Source organism: Athene cunicularia, assembly GCF_003259725.1.
Source record: "Athene cunicularia isolate RWA chromosome Z unlocalized genomic scaffold, athCun1 chrZ_part4, whole genome shotgun sequence".
NCBI classification, from domain to species: Eukaryota; Metazoa; Chordata; class Aves; order Strigiformes; family Strigidae; genus Athene; species Athene cunicularia.
Genome location: NW_020799145.1, coordinates 4,647,375 through 4,662,882, shown reverse-complemented (window position 1 = coordinate 4,662,882; position 15,508 = coordinate 4,647,375).

The following is a 15,508-nucleotide window of genomic DNA, read 5'->3' as shown; positions in this document are numbered from 1 at the left end:
GAATGTTATGAGAGATGATTATTAATGCTTACAAAATAAAATACTACGGCAATAGAAAGCATTGTAGTATTGAAATGTGAATACCTAGGCAGCGTGCAGATTTCTTTATTATGAAAGTGTCAGTTCCATTCTTAAACCTGAGTTGAAATTTGCATATCATAATAATGTATGTTAGTAAATGTTGATCGGTAAAGAAAACTTTTATTCAGATTTATTTATGAGGGTTTTCTGGTTCCTATAAATAGCCATATGTAAGAAGGTATGTTTATATAAATTGGGTGCATTTATGATTAGATTTAGCAGTAAATCCAAGAACTAATTTATAAAATTTGAATTTCTAAACTCATTAATTTCAGATCATTTCAAGCAAGTAACCAATCAATTTATCCAAATTATTCAAACAGGATTTTTGTTTCTCAGATCTGATGTGTCAACCTAGTACTGTTCTTGTAGGAAAAAAAAAAACAAAACAAACAAACAAAAAAAACCCCACAAACAAACAAACAAACAAAAACAAACAAACAAAAAACAACCAACAAAAAACCCAAACCTTTACAGTCATCTTCATTTCTTTTTTTCTTCACTCTCTCACTTGACTGAAAGGAGCATAGAAAGGCTTTTCATATAGTCTTTCACATATCCCACTATATCATCTAGGATCTTGAGGAACAAGATGACAGCATGGAAGGAAAGAACAGTGGAGTAACTACAGAAAATGACTGGTTTTCATGCATGCTGTACCTTAACCATTTGAAATAAAAGCATGATACCAAGACAGATATGGGAAGTTACAATAAGAATATAAACTTGAAACACTGCAAAAATTCAGGCTAGAAATATAGTTTCAAAGACTTCCTTCACTTTCAAAACAAGGTGATAGCTACATACTCTTTGCCCTAAGTAACAAGATTCATGCAGCCCAGCTTCAGCTAAATAAGGGTGTTATTTCCTCATCCACTTGGGAAGAATTCCAATAGTGCAGGAATCTTCACTGTATTTTACAAGATCCCATTAGATAAGGCTATCAGAGACATTCAGCTCAAAATATCTTCACATATTTTCAAAGCTTGGGCTTTGAATTTCACAAAGATAGCTTTTTCAAGATAAATATTGAGAAATTACTAATACACCCATTCAGAAATAAATATTAGGAACACAGTTATTTACACACAGTTCAGCATTTCTGAGATCATGGTTGGCATTTGAATTTGTACAGACAACAGAGAAAGTATTGAGAGGATGTTTCATACTTGATGAAAGAATCAGCTTGGTTGCAATTTCACACCCATCAACTCTCTCATGTTACAAACATAAGGAGAGAAAAAAGTCCTATTCTTTGTTGCTGCCTGTCATAGCTTAACCCCAGCTGACAACTAAACACCACTCACTCCTCCCCAGAGGGATGAAAAAGAGAATCGAAGGGTAAACGTGGGAAATCTCATGTGTCAAGATAAAGACACTTTAATAGGTAAAGCAAAAGCCACACATGAAAGCAAAGCAAAACAAGGAATTCATTTAGCACTTCCCATGGGCAGGCAGGTGTTCAGCCATCCCCAGGAAAGCAGGACTTCATCACACTTAACAGTTAATTGGGAAGACAAATGCCATAACTCCGAATATCTCCTGCTTCCTTCTTTTTCACCCAGTTTTTATGCTGAGCATGACACCATATGGTTTGGAATATCCCTTTGGGCAGTTGGGGTCAGCTGTCCCAGCTGTGTCCTCTCCCAACTTCTTGTGCACCCCCAGCCTACTCACTGGTGGGGCAGTATGAGAAGCAGAAAAGTCCATGAGTCTGTGTAAGCACTGCTTAGCAGTAACTAAAACATCAGTGTGTCAACACTGTTGTCAGCACAAATCCAAAACATAGCCTCATAATAGCTACTATGAAGAAAATTAACTTTATCCCAGACAAAACCAGTGCACTGACCTATCACTAATTTGCTAGGTGTTCATCATTGCTGCAGTTCTTTAATGTCTAGTAGAATGTGTTCTTTGAAAATTGTATGTTTTAAACTTTCTGTCTCTAGGTTCCTGCAACTTGTCAATTTGTGTTCCAAAATGTGCTTCCTAAGACCACCTTTATTCTCACATTTAATTTTTTCAGTCTGGCATCTAAATGTAGAATCTTTTTTCCATTTCACATTATGTGCGGCCTTGCTTCCTCTTTATAAATCTTTGTAGTTGGTCTTCTATCACTCACTGTTCCATCTCAAACTCACAGATACCCCACTAACACAAAAGTGAGAGAAAGTCTACATTGCAATATAATTTTTCCTCCAATTTTTTTTTTTTTTTTTTTTTTTGGTCATCTTTTCATGAATTCAGATCACTGATTAGTCCATGAAGACCATACATTCAGGATGTACTTTTACTAAAGTCAGCAGGAATTTTATTATCATGGTCAGTGATAGCAGAATAAAGCCATCATGAGTACTCTTGCATTTTTACCTGCATTAATTTACACCATAAACTTCTCAAATCAAAATTTTGTCATTAATTACGAACTAATGTGTGCAGCAATCCACTTATCTAAGTAACATTACCACTCGATTTTTACTATAATATGAAACAAAAATACTGAAGATTAGCAATAAGGTAAATAGATACCTTTTAATGTCTTAAAATATTGTACCAAATTTCTCAAGAAGTTCTAGAAAATCTCTTCTGCCTTCATATCTTTCACTGACTCAACTATTCCAAGAATTAACAAACAGAAGCTAAACAATTGTTTTCAGTAATCCATTCTATTCTTTGGCAGTATATAACTATATACTATATATAACTATATAGGCTGAGTTTCAATATCAAAAGAAAGCCTTCACTTAGGTTTTTATTCATGGATTTTCCTGAAACTGTAGCACATATACACACAGTCAGTCTTTTAACTATTTAAGTAGTAGTAGATGAATACTTATGGAACTCATTTCAGACACTTATTTCAGTGTTCTGGAGGATTTGCTTAGTTTTATTTATTATGAACACAGTAACTGAATGGGAATAAGGATATTTGCACAGCTATCTATTTCAAGGTAAAATCACGCTCTCAGAGAAGGCACTGGGAGTTTTAGGTACTAGGTATTTGTTAGATGATTCATCTGAAACTAGGTTTCAACCCTCCAAGCACACTTGTTGAATTCAGGGATTAATGACAGAATGAGAGTTTTTACGTTATCATTCCTGTATGGATGTGAAACACAGGGCTTTATTTCAATCAGATAACCATTCAACTTTATATCTAGTATTCCAGTCTTCTTAAAAATTTCACTTAGAACACAGATTATGGAATTTTACACTGCAGATTAATAATTTCTTTATCTTTAAAAAAAAAAAAAAAAGAGACACATCTCTAAAATACACTACAGAAAATGCTGATTTTGCTCAATTTTCTTTTGATGGAAATGGAGTATATTTTGAATTATTTTCTTGGTCCTTATTAATTTGGATACAGTAGTAATGAAATAAACATAAGGATTAATTACAATTCTTTAAAACTCCTGGACTCACAATGAGATTTGACAGACTATTTCTTTTTAAGCAGAGAGAACATGAAGGTAGGGAAAAATTATAAAGCATGGAGTCAGAACAAAAGAGGAAAGGCATTTTGTCACTTATCACAATTGTATATTACCATAACTCTGGGAAGAAGTGGAGAGCAAATAAACACCATGCCTTGTTTGTATTCAGAGAAGACTCCCAGATGCAGAATGAGCTTTAGAAGAAACACCTTGATTTAGTTTCTGACAAGATGGCATCTGTGAATTATGAAAATTTATTTTTTAATTCTTGTATAAAGCTGAATAATCAGCTGAAGCAAAGAGATAACCCATCTAATTCAGGCAAAGATTTCATTGTGAATAAATAAAACATTGAAAGACACACTGATTAGCTGGAATTTCAAAATGGACTGATGTGAAATACATTACTAACTCATCAAGACCTTTACTAAATGATCATTACCTTATAAAATACTTCCAAGTAAGGATTCTGTTTATAACAAAAACATTTCACAGCAAAAATTTATGAAGTAAAATTGTGAAACAGGCCATGAACCATAAAACAATTACTTTTTAGAAAAGTAGAAAGATATTGAGATCTAGCATCTTAAGCATAGTATTTGCATTTTACAACATTAAATACTAACTTTTAACTTTTTTCCTTTGTTTATGTCATTAACCCCAGTAGTGTCTCCTTGTTCCCCCAGCTTGGTGTCATCTGCAGTCATGATGCATGCGCCCTCAATCCCCTTCTCCAGGTCACTGACAGAGATGTTGAGCAGGACAGGTTCCAGAATAGAACCTGTAGCACCCTAGTTCTTACCTCCAGACAGGGTATGACCCATTTCCATGATAGTCTGATCTTGACCAGCTAGTCAGTTTTTTATCCAGTTGGTGTCCCCACACCCAGACTATATCATGCTAACTTGGATCCTACAAGAATATTGTTACAGTCAGTGCTGAAAGGCTTGCTACAGTCTGGGAAAATTGTTCTCCCTTTGTCCACAAATCCAGTCCTTTTATCACAGAATGTAATCAGGTTGGTAGGACACCCTTGATAAATCCATGTTGACTCACCTTTTCCTTCATGTGCCACTAAGTATTATTAAAGAACACTTGTTCCATGCCATGAATTTCCCCAGGACCATAGAAAGACTTACCAACCTGTAACTTTCTGGTTTGTTCTTTTGAACTTCTTGGAAGAGAGCTGTAATGTTTGCCTTTCTCCAATTATGGGAGACATGGCATTTCAGATGACCAATTATCATTATAATAACAATTAACATTTATGAAAAAATTATGAAATTTATACACAATAGGTTTATACACAATCTTTATTATCGGTGGAAGCCTGAGTTGAGTTTCATTTCCACAAAAATATGTTACTTTTGTCTTTTCCATTCCAGAAACAGAAGAATATTTCAAATTCTGGTTTATGGTCCCTTTAGAACTTTTTTCACTATTCTTCTCAGTTACTTTTTTTTTTTTTTTTTTTTTTTTTTTTATTCAGAGATATAATGTCTAGAGTGGATAACAATTTGATTCACTGAAGGGCAGTGCCATTGTCATAGCCTTGCATCTGAGTGGGCAGAAGGGGCAGATGAGAAGTTGGATGAATTCATAGCAGTCCACTGTGTGGAGTGTATGGCCAACTATGTGCTAAATTATTTAAGACTTTGCTTTCCTCTACATTTAGTTATAACATAGTAACTCCATGGAATTTTTGAAGAAGTAGGGGGAAAAAAAAAAAAAAAAGCTTTGGAAAACAAACAGCATTTCACATGAGAGGGTATCTCTGTTAGAGGCTAGTAATAGGGACAAAAAATATTTTCTTTTTGCAATCCAGGCAACTTTTTGACTCCGGCGATACATCATTGAGCACATGGTCTTATTTCATAGGTACATTCTATGTGAGACACAGCTTGAAAAATAACTGTGTTAGCTTTAAAAGTATCAGTTATCTGATTGCATTTGGATTATTTGGTTTCACTGGAAACAATTTTCTCCGTTTCCAAAATCAAGCAATGAACAGGTTCATTATAATATTTTGTTGTTAATCTTCAGATGATTTTTAGTTTTCTCTCCTTTTTTTATATTTTTTTCAATTTCTTACCTTTCTCTTGAACTCGTTCCATTATTTTGCAGTATATATGTAAAGAAGTCTCACACTTTAAAGAATGTTTGACTACTCTATCTTTCTTCAGTTCCTTCTATTCTTCTAGTTACTTTTTCTCTTTCTTTTACCTTTTTCCATCTCTCTTTTTCCATTATCTTTCCAAGTCTCTGCCTTGTTTATTAATTTCCTTTCTCTATACCTGTTTCCCTTCTTCCCCCTTTCTTCTCTTCACATTTCTTCAGTTTCTTTCTTGCTGCTGTTCTCTTTCTTCCTTATTCCCAACACCCTCCCCTTAGCACATGTAATCTCTGTTCTCTTCCTTCATTCAAAATGTATTTTTTGGAATTCTTTCGTCTCTGAATATTGGTGTAAAACTGATGAAGTCAAACAAGGGTCTTCATTTCCACTTGTAGATTTGGATAAAGCCTTAGTTAGGTCTCTCAGAAAATTATCACTTGTGAAGGACTCAATTATTTGTATAGAGTGGAGAGCAAAGAGCATTAAGTCTGGAATTTAAGCAGACAGGCATATCATGATAAGACCTCTGCCTTTCATTCCCATTCTCTCTGTGCTTTCTTGTGTTCAACAGTTCTCTTGACAGTTCATGGTTTGTTCCTGGTGTTAGAACGGAGTTGTATTATAGAACAAAAATTTTAGAAGTATAAAATGCATAGATTTGAATTTGTAAACAAGAAATTCTATTATTATTTTTTCAGTCTCAATAGGTGCATAGTTCCCTTCAAGCCATGAAAACAGCATCTGAGGTATCACGAGTTTGATACTGGAATAATTTGCTGTGAGGTCAGACTAAACACCTGATTTTCAGTTCTCTTTTGGGACATACTTACGCAACTTGTGTCAAAAATGCTTAGATTAGATCTTCCCACATTTTACTCTGGACTGATGCTCTACACTAGGCAAAATCCACAAAACCTAAATGTCATCTAACCAGAAAAACATCACAAAAGGAATTATGGAATAAAAGTTATATGAGAAATTCATGGAGTCCCAAACCCTCTTCGGTGAGGTATCTGTGATGCAGTATTCTGAAGTTGGTTTTGATTTTCAAAGTGATGAAATCATCACAAGAAAAGTCATATTACCAACCTGGATATCAAATTTTCAGTATATCCAGAAGTAGAGCACAAACATTTTCTCTAAGCAACAAGTCTGGACAGTAATCCTCTCTAAAAGTGAAAGCTTCCTTCACATTGTAATTATGTCTTCTCTTGAACTTATGAACAAAAATGTCTGCTACTGTCAGTAGTGAATCTCTAATGTAAGAAAGTCTGAATAAGAAGCTATAGTAAGATCAAGTAATTTTATGGTGAAAAAAAATGAAACAGATATGAGGCATCAGTTGCTTTGAGTCACTCTGACCAGTGTTTAAAATTGGTTACCAGTTACTTATGTATTATTTTAGCATTATTCCTAGTACATCACATCCTTTTCTCTGTTCTCCAGAGAGAGCAATTAAAAAAACAAAAACAAAAAAAAACCAACCCAGCTTGTTTTGTTATCAGGTTGATACACAGACCCTAGCTACAGTTTTTACTGCCATGTTGAGGAGTTAACCAAGCCTTTGTTTGCAACATATTCCCTTTATAACATAATTGCTATGTGACTGTTGATTTGAGTTTTAATAATTGCCTGATAAATTGAGTGTAAAATCCTATGGTAGGAGAGGAAATAAGAGAAAAAGAGGATGGTGCTCTGGCAAGTCAATGTAAAAGCATTTTTTTCTTAACAAACAGGAAACATTTACATAAATCTGAGCAGAGGGACCCTGCAATTCTAGATAGCATTAAGTTTGAAAGCCAAAAGACGGTAAATCTGTCCCTTTGAATTTTTCTGACTTTTTATCATGCTAATTGTGTTGGCTACTCTTAAAAATAAATAAAAAAATATTTTTTTTTAAAAAATAGAAAAAAATAGTTGTAGTTATGTCATCCCCATGACCATGTCAATTTTATTAATATCCTGCTGTAAAAAACACATTTTTGTCTGGTTTCATTAAGGATCTGTTTGGTGATTTAAAGTAAAACACTGTGTTCGATTTTTTTATCTATGTATATCCTGCCTATACAAAGGTTTTCTCAGAAAGCCAGTCAATTCTGAGGCATGGTCTCTGAGATAGAAAATTATATCCAACACTTCAAAAGTTCCAGGATCTGTCACATGCTGTATGCTTTGTTAACTCTTCTGTTTGTGTATCATAAATCTGTATATTTTGATATTGTATTATGATTATAATTTATTCCCTAAAACCAGAAGATTCTTCATTTTATGCAGTTTGGGACTTTTTGCTTATATTCATTTTTCCCTTGGAACTGGACAAGTTAATTTTTTTGTTTGGTTGGGTTTTTGTTTGGTTGGGTTTTGTTCTGGTTTTGTTTTGATTATGATATCTCTGAACTTTCTCCACCTGTTAAGGAAAATATACTGTTCCATATGTCTGATGATTTATTTGATTATATATATGCATTTAATGCAGTAGATGTTCATATGTTGAAAATATGAATATGTCTGGTCAGAACTGAATTGTTTGCTGAATGTATGAAGAGACCTGTATGTGTACTATCATAGTATTTTAAAAAGCCAAACCACCTCTCTAGTCTTCTCTCCATGACATCACCTTGCTATCTCTCTAGAGAATATCAGAGCTCCTCCACTAGTATCTTGAAAGTGGAAAGGATAGATAAAAGGGAGGGAGGACATTAAAATTTTATATTTTGATGATGGAAGACACAGCTGGAAAACCATTTTCTTGATGATGTATCTACTTTTCCTTAAGATCTGTCACATAAACATAATGACCACAGCCTGTTTCCATATTCAGTGAAAGATTTGAAAGAATGGAGCAATTTATGTGAATTGTGAACACAAAAGCCCTCCATGGTCCTTTATCAGGTAGTTGTGAGGAACAGAAGGTGAAGAGCTTAGGGTTTACCTGATAAAGACACAACATGTGATTTGTCTCCTTCATAACGTGATAAGTATGATCCAGTCATCTCAAACTATATTCACTCTTCAATATATCATTTGGCACAGCACTGATCTATTGATCAACTTCATTAGTAGACCTCTTTAAGGTTTACTTTGATGACTTCTTTCAAATGACATCTAAAGAATAAACCAAGAAACATGAAAAACAACCATGCAGAGAAGCAAGTATCAAAACGAAAAGAAGTTTCCGTATTTCCACATGTGTCTCAGAGATTCATCTAAGATTCACAGTTCCAGAAACCATGGAAAACCAGACTGGTCTGCCTGGATGATCTAGTTTAACCCTTATAAATGAACTCCAATTAGCTCAGTAGTTGTGGCAATAAATAATAATTTTGACTAACTGGATGAATCCTCTTAGGCTTTCTCAGAGGCCAGAGACAGAATGAATGTGTAGGCTTTACTACCTATTTGTATCCCATCACCCAAGCCTTGCCACTAAGCAATCAAAACAGATGTAAAGCTGTTTTATACTAATTAGTGGCTCTTACTTGCCAAGTTTTTCAGTAATAATAGTGCTCTCTCTGCCTCTAATCAGCAAATTCTAAAATCTTATTGAAAATTATTCATGATTACCAATATATATCCACAATAATTTTTTTTTTTTTCTTCACAAAAATACTAAAATTTTTCATAAGGTTATTCCAGATGTTTTATCATTGTACTGTATCTGTTGGAATCAATGGTTTCTTTCTTCAGCAGACTTCTGAATTCATTGCAATATTGTTATTCAGAGCTCCTATATCACACTGTTGTTGTTAGTTCAATAAACAACCACACCAACTAGTCACTGCAGCATATTTAATTCGAATAAGGCCTCTTATTCTTCTAAATATCACATATGTAAAAGACATAATGTATAATGGCACACAGATTAAAGACAGAAGAACACAGGAGGAATGTGTTTAGATAATAATAATTTTTAAAAGTTTACTTTTTTTCTGATAGTAAGTTACAGAAATTTTGAGTTTAAACCAATATTTCTCCCTTATCTATTAGTAGCCCACTGATCTCTACAACTGAAAACTGGAGGCTGTGTTATTCTCCCCAAGTGTTTTTGCCTTGGGGAACATAATTTCTGAGAGCAGAAGAAATAGGTAGGCAGATACCATTGAACAGTATGAAATAAAATAACAAGCACATGCTTCCAGACTCCAGATGTTAAAAGAATTTAAAGATGTTACCTGGAGTGATCCAATTTACTGGAATTGTAGAACTGTTGGCATGTGACACCGTAAAAGTGACTCTCCTGTTTGGACACTTGCAACCATATTAGTGTCCAAAAGTACATATATCTTCCTAGCAATTCAGAAGTCCTTCTGGAATCTCCTTCCTGACATCTAGTCTAAACTTTCCCTGGTGCAACTTGAGGCCATTCACTCTTCTCCTATCACTTGTTACTTGGTTCAAGAGACTCATCCCCAGCTCTCTGCAGCCTCCTTTCAGGGAGCTGTAGAGGGCGATGAGGTCTCCCCTCAGCCTCCTCTTCTCCAGACTAAACACCCCCAGTTCCCTCAGCCGCTCCTCGTACGACCTGTGCTCCAGACCCTGCACCAGCTCCGTTGCCCTTCTCTGGACACGCTCGAGTCATTCAATGTCCTTTTTGGAGTGAGGGGCCCAAAACTGAACACAGGAATCGAGGGGCGGCCTCACCAGTGCCGAGTACAGGGGTCAGATCCCTTCCCTGTCCCTGCTGGCCACGCTATTGCTGACACAAGCCAGGATGCCATTGGCCTTCTTGGCCCCCTGGGCACACTGCTGGCTCCTGTTCAGCCGGCTGTCAATCAACACCCCCAGGTCCCTCTCTGACTGGCAGCTCTCCAGCCACTCCTCCCCAAGCCTGTAGCGCTGCTGGGGGTTGTTGTGGCCCAAGGGCAGCCCCCGGCATTTGGCCTTATGGAAACTCCTCCAGTTGGCCTCAGCCCATGGCTCCAGCCTGTCCAGGTCTCTCTGCAGAGCCTCCCTACCCTCGAGCAGATCAACACTCCCACCCAACTGGGTGTCATCTGCAAACTGACTGAGGGTGCACTCGATCCCCTCGTCTAGATCATCAGTAAAGATGTTAAACAGGAGTGGCCCCAACACCCAGCCCTGGGGGACACCACTCGTGACCGGCCACCAACTGGATTTAACTCCATTCACCACAACTCTTTGGGCCCGGCCATCCAGACAGTTTTTTACCCAGCAAAGCGTGTGCCCATCCAAGCCTCGAGCAGCCAGTTTCACCAGGAGAATGCTGTAGGAAATGGTGTCAAAGGCCTTACTGAAGTCAAGGCAGACAACATCCACAGCCTTTTCCTCACCCAATAATCAGGTCGCCCTGTCGCAGAAGGAGATGAGGTTTGTCAAGCAGGACCTGCCTTTCACAAACTCATGCTGACTGGGCCTGAGCATCTGGTTGTCCCGCATGTGTTGTGTGATGGTACTCAGGATGAGCTGCTCCATCAGCTTCCCGGGCACCAAAGTCAAGCTGACAGGTCTGTAATTTCCCAGATCATTCTTCCAACCCTTCTTATATATGGGCGTCACATTGGCCAATTCCCAATCTGTCGGGACCTCCCCAGTCAGCCAGGACTGCTGGTAAATGATGGAAAGCAGCTTGGCGAGCACCCCAGCCAGCTCCTTCAGCACCCTGGGGTGTATCCCGTCTGGGCCCATAGACTGGTGTGTGTCTGTTTGATGCAGCAGGTCACTGACTGTCTCCTCCTGGATTGTGGGTGTTTGTTCTCCCAGTCTCTGTCTCATGGGTGAGGAGGCTGGATTCCCTCAGTACCACTAGTCTTGTTATAAAAAACTGAGGCAAGGAAGGCATTAAGGACCTCAGTCTTTTCCTCATCAGTCGCTGATGTGTTTCCTCCTGCATCTAGCAGGAGATGGAGGCTCTCCGTGTCTATTTTTTTTGTGTTGACACTTATAAAAACATTTCTTGTTGTCCTTGAGTGCTGAAGCCAGATTAATTTCCATCTGGGCTTTAGACCTCCTGATTTCTGCCCTGCATAGCCTCACAGCATCTTTGTAATCACTGCAAGTGACTAGACCCTTCTTTCAAAGGGCATAAACTCTTTCTCGACCATAGTTCCAGCCAAAGCTCTCTGTTCATCCAGGGTGGTCTTCTCTGGTGCTGGCTTCTCTTACAGCACCTGGGGACAGCCTGCTCCTGAACCATTAAGACTTCCTTCTTAAAGAATGCCCAGCCTTCCTGGGTCCCTATATCCTTCAGGACCATCTCCCAGTGGATACTTTCAAGCAGGTGCCTAAACAAGATAAAGTCAGCCCTTCTGAAGTCCAGGATGTCAGTTCTTCACACTCTCCTTGACTCTCTAAGAATATACATCTCCATAATTTCATGGTCCCTGTGCCCTAGTCGGCCTCCAACCACCACATCATCCACCAGTCCTTCTCTGTTCACAAAGAGGAGATCCAGCAGGGCACCTTCTCTGGCCGGTTCACTCACCAGCTGTGTCAGGAAGTTATCTCCCACACATTCCAGGAATCTCCGGGACTGGTCCCACTCTGCTGTGTTGTATTTCCAGCAGATGTCTGGGAAGTTAAAGTCTCCCACAAGAACAAGGACAAGCAATTGTGAGATTTCTCCTAGGTGCCTATAGAATATTTCATCCACCTCTCTATCCTGGGTGAGTGGCTTATAGTAGACTCCTACTACACTCTCTGCCCTGTTGGTCTTCCCCCTGATTCTAATGCATCAGACCCAGGCATCAACTCTTTCCAAGAAAACTAATGAGCAAAAAGTGCATCTGTCTTTTCAAGGAAAAGACTACCCTTTAAGCCTTAGCAAATCTGCTTCATGTCTCTGGTCTTGATAAACAGAGACAGATCAAGTGGAAACACTGACAGGGATCAACTCTGAGGTTTCACATCCTACGTCTAAAAAAGGTCAGCATGTTTTCTTTACTCCAGACATAGATAGAAGGGATTGGACAACATGCAGTGAGGTGAAGTGTAGGCCACTCTTACCACTTCAAATTTGTTACTTGGGAATATCAAATTGTGTTGAATGTGAAAGATAACACCTTTTGTACAAGGGAATACTGTCAGCAATATTGTTTCTTGCACAAACAGCTACAACATTTTAGACTTTCTAATAGAAACACCATTTCTGATACTTCCTTAGCCTATGCAATTCTGAAAACACAGAGAATTTTGGCAGGAGATACCATTGCTAGTGTATATGTGAGTGAGGTTTCCTCTGTGTGTCTTACTGCAAGGAAGGGCTAAGGAGTATGTGCCTCATGAGCAAGACAGGATACTAGTTCACTGCTACTCAGTACTGTCATTCCCTTCCATATAGTTTTAAAGAATGAACCTTATTGTCAGTTCAAATTCTGTAGCAGAAACTGCAGTTCCATATGAAAGTGAACCTCCCTACCAGAGCATCTCCATAAATACCAGCTTCCTCTGCCACTGTGTGGAGACATGGCCTCCTGGAAGACATCAAAATGGAGGATAAGGGAAAATCTCCCTTCTTTATTGGATGCAGAGGGAAACATGGTAACTAAGGATGAGGAAAAGGCTGAGGTGCTCAACGCCTACTTTGCCTCAGTCTTTAGCAGTGGAACTGGCCGTTCCCTGGACACCCAGCCTCATGAGCTGGGAGATGGGGAGGGGAAGCAGAATGAGGTCAGCACAGTTAAAGAGGAAATGGTCAGAAACCTGCTGCACCCCTTGGATGCACACAGGTCTGTGGGACCGGATGGGTTACACCCAAGGGTGCTGAAAGAGTTGGCAGATGTGATCACCAAGACACTGTCCATGATTTCCCTGAAGTCATGGCTAATTGGGGAGGTTCCACTGGACTGGAGGGTGGGAAATGTGACACCCATCTACAAGAGAGGCAGGAAGGAGGATCTGGGAAACTATAGACCTGTCAGTCTGACCTCAGTGCCAGGGAGGGTCATGAAGCAGGTCATCTTGAGTGCCATGAAAAGTCCTGTAATGGACAACCAGGGGATCGGGCCCAGTCAGCATGGGTTTATGAAAGGCAGGTTCTGCCTGACAAACCTGATCTCCTTCTATGACAAGATGACCCAATGACCGGACAAGGGAAAAGCTGTGGATATAGTCTACATGGATTTTTGAAAAGCGTTTAACACAGTTAACACAGGATTCTCATAGAAAAACTGGCTGCCCATGGCCTGGATGAGCGAACGGTCTGCTGGGTCAAGCACTGGCTGGATGGACGGTCCCAGAGAGTGGTGGTCAGTGGAGTTAAATCCAGCTGGCGGCCAGTCACAAGTGGTGTTCCTCAGGGCTCAGTGTTGGGACCATTTCTGTTCAACATCTTTATCGATGATCTTGGTAAGGACATAGAGTGTATCATCAGTGAGTTGGCAGATGACACCAAGTTAAGCGGGAGTGTCGATCTGCATGAGGACAGGGAGGCTCTACAGAGAGACTTGGATAGATTGGATCAGTGGGCCAACGTTAATAGGATGAGCTTCAACAAGGCCAAGTGCCAGGTCCTGCACTTGGGCCACAACAACCCCCTGCATGGCTACAGGCTGGGGCAGGTGTGGCTGGAGCTGTCTGGGAGAGAAGGATCTGGGGGTTCTCACTGACAAGCACCTGAACATGAGCCAGCAGTGTGCCCAGGTGGCCAAGAAAGCCAACGGCATCCTGGCTGGTATCAGAAATAGTGTGACCAGCAGAAGCAGGGAGGTGACAGTCCCCCTGTGCTCTGCACTGGTGAGGCCACACCTGGAGTGTTGTGTCCAGTTTTGGGCACCTCAATACGAGAGAGATCTCGAGGTGCTGGAGCGAGTGCAGAGGAGGGAAACGATGCTGGTCTTGCTTACTGTTTATTGTTGTTAGCATTGCTACTGTTGTTGTTCAGATTGTTTATCACACTGTTGTATTAAATTTCTTCTTTTTTAACGCGGGGTTTGTGCCCTACTTGTGTCTGAGGGTGGAGGAGGGACAACGGAAACAGGGTCTCTGGTCCCAGCAGGGCATAACCCAACACACAGTGGAACAGGCTGCCCAGGGAGGTGGTGGAGTCACCATCCCTAGATGTGTTTAAGGGTTGTTTAGATGAGCTGTTGGGGGATATGGTGTAGGGGAGAACTTTGTAGAGTAGGGCTGATGGTTGGACCCAATGATCCCAAGGGTCTTTTCCAACCTGAATGATTCTATGATAATGCATACAACTAGTTTTTCACTGATAATTATATATGCAAATATTAATGATATTCTTATAAAATATTTTAAATACTTCCATTTGGGGTTTTGAAAATGCAAACAGGTTTTATAACTTGTAAAAATATGAAGGCTGCATGCATGCAGTGTTGCTTGTTTCCCATTAAAAATAGGACATTTTTGATAGATGTAATACAGCAGAATATATTAAGATAATGAATTTATGTTCATTTCAGGTTTTTAAAATTTCTCAGCATGACCTCTGTTTCATGCAAAACAGAACAATAAAAAAAAAAAAAAGAATTAGTTTATAGACAGAAAACACTCAGTTTTATCTTTCTGTGAAAAACTCATCTAGCCTAAGTTGGTTTGTATGTTGATTGATGGAAACCATAAGAATTTCTTTTATTTGAGTCAAACACATTCACTCAAATATTTCAGAGCAGTCACAAGGTTTTTGTTGTTTTCACAGCTTTCTGATCAACTATTTTTTTCCCACTTTTTTTCTTCACAGAAATAAAATTGTTTCTAGGACAAAACATCTGGCACTTACTGGCTGAAGGAATGAACAGGAAGACAGTGTGTTGATAGGATTACAGAACAAACTGAGGAGAAAAATTTATGCAGAGTTTTGTAAGCTTAGTGAGGCAGAAAATAGATTGGGGTGCAGAGAAGAAATAGTGTGTCAGTCAAAGCTAAACATACAGACATAAGCTTCCACAACACAAGAGTAATC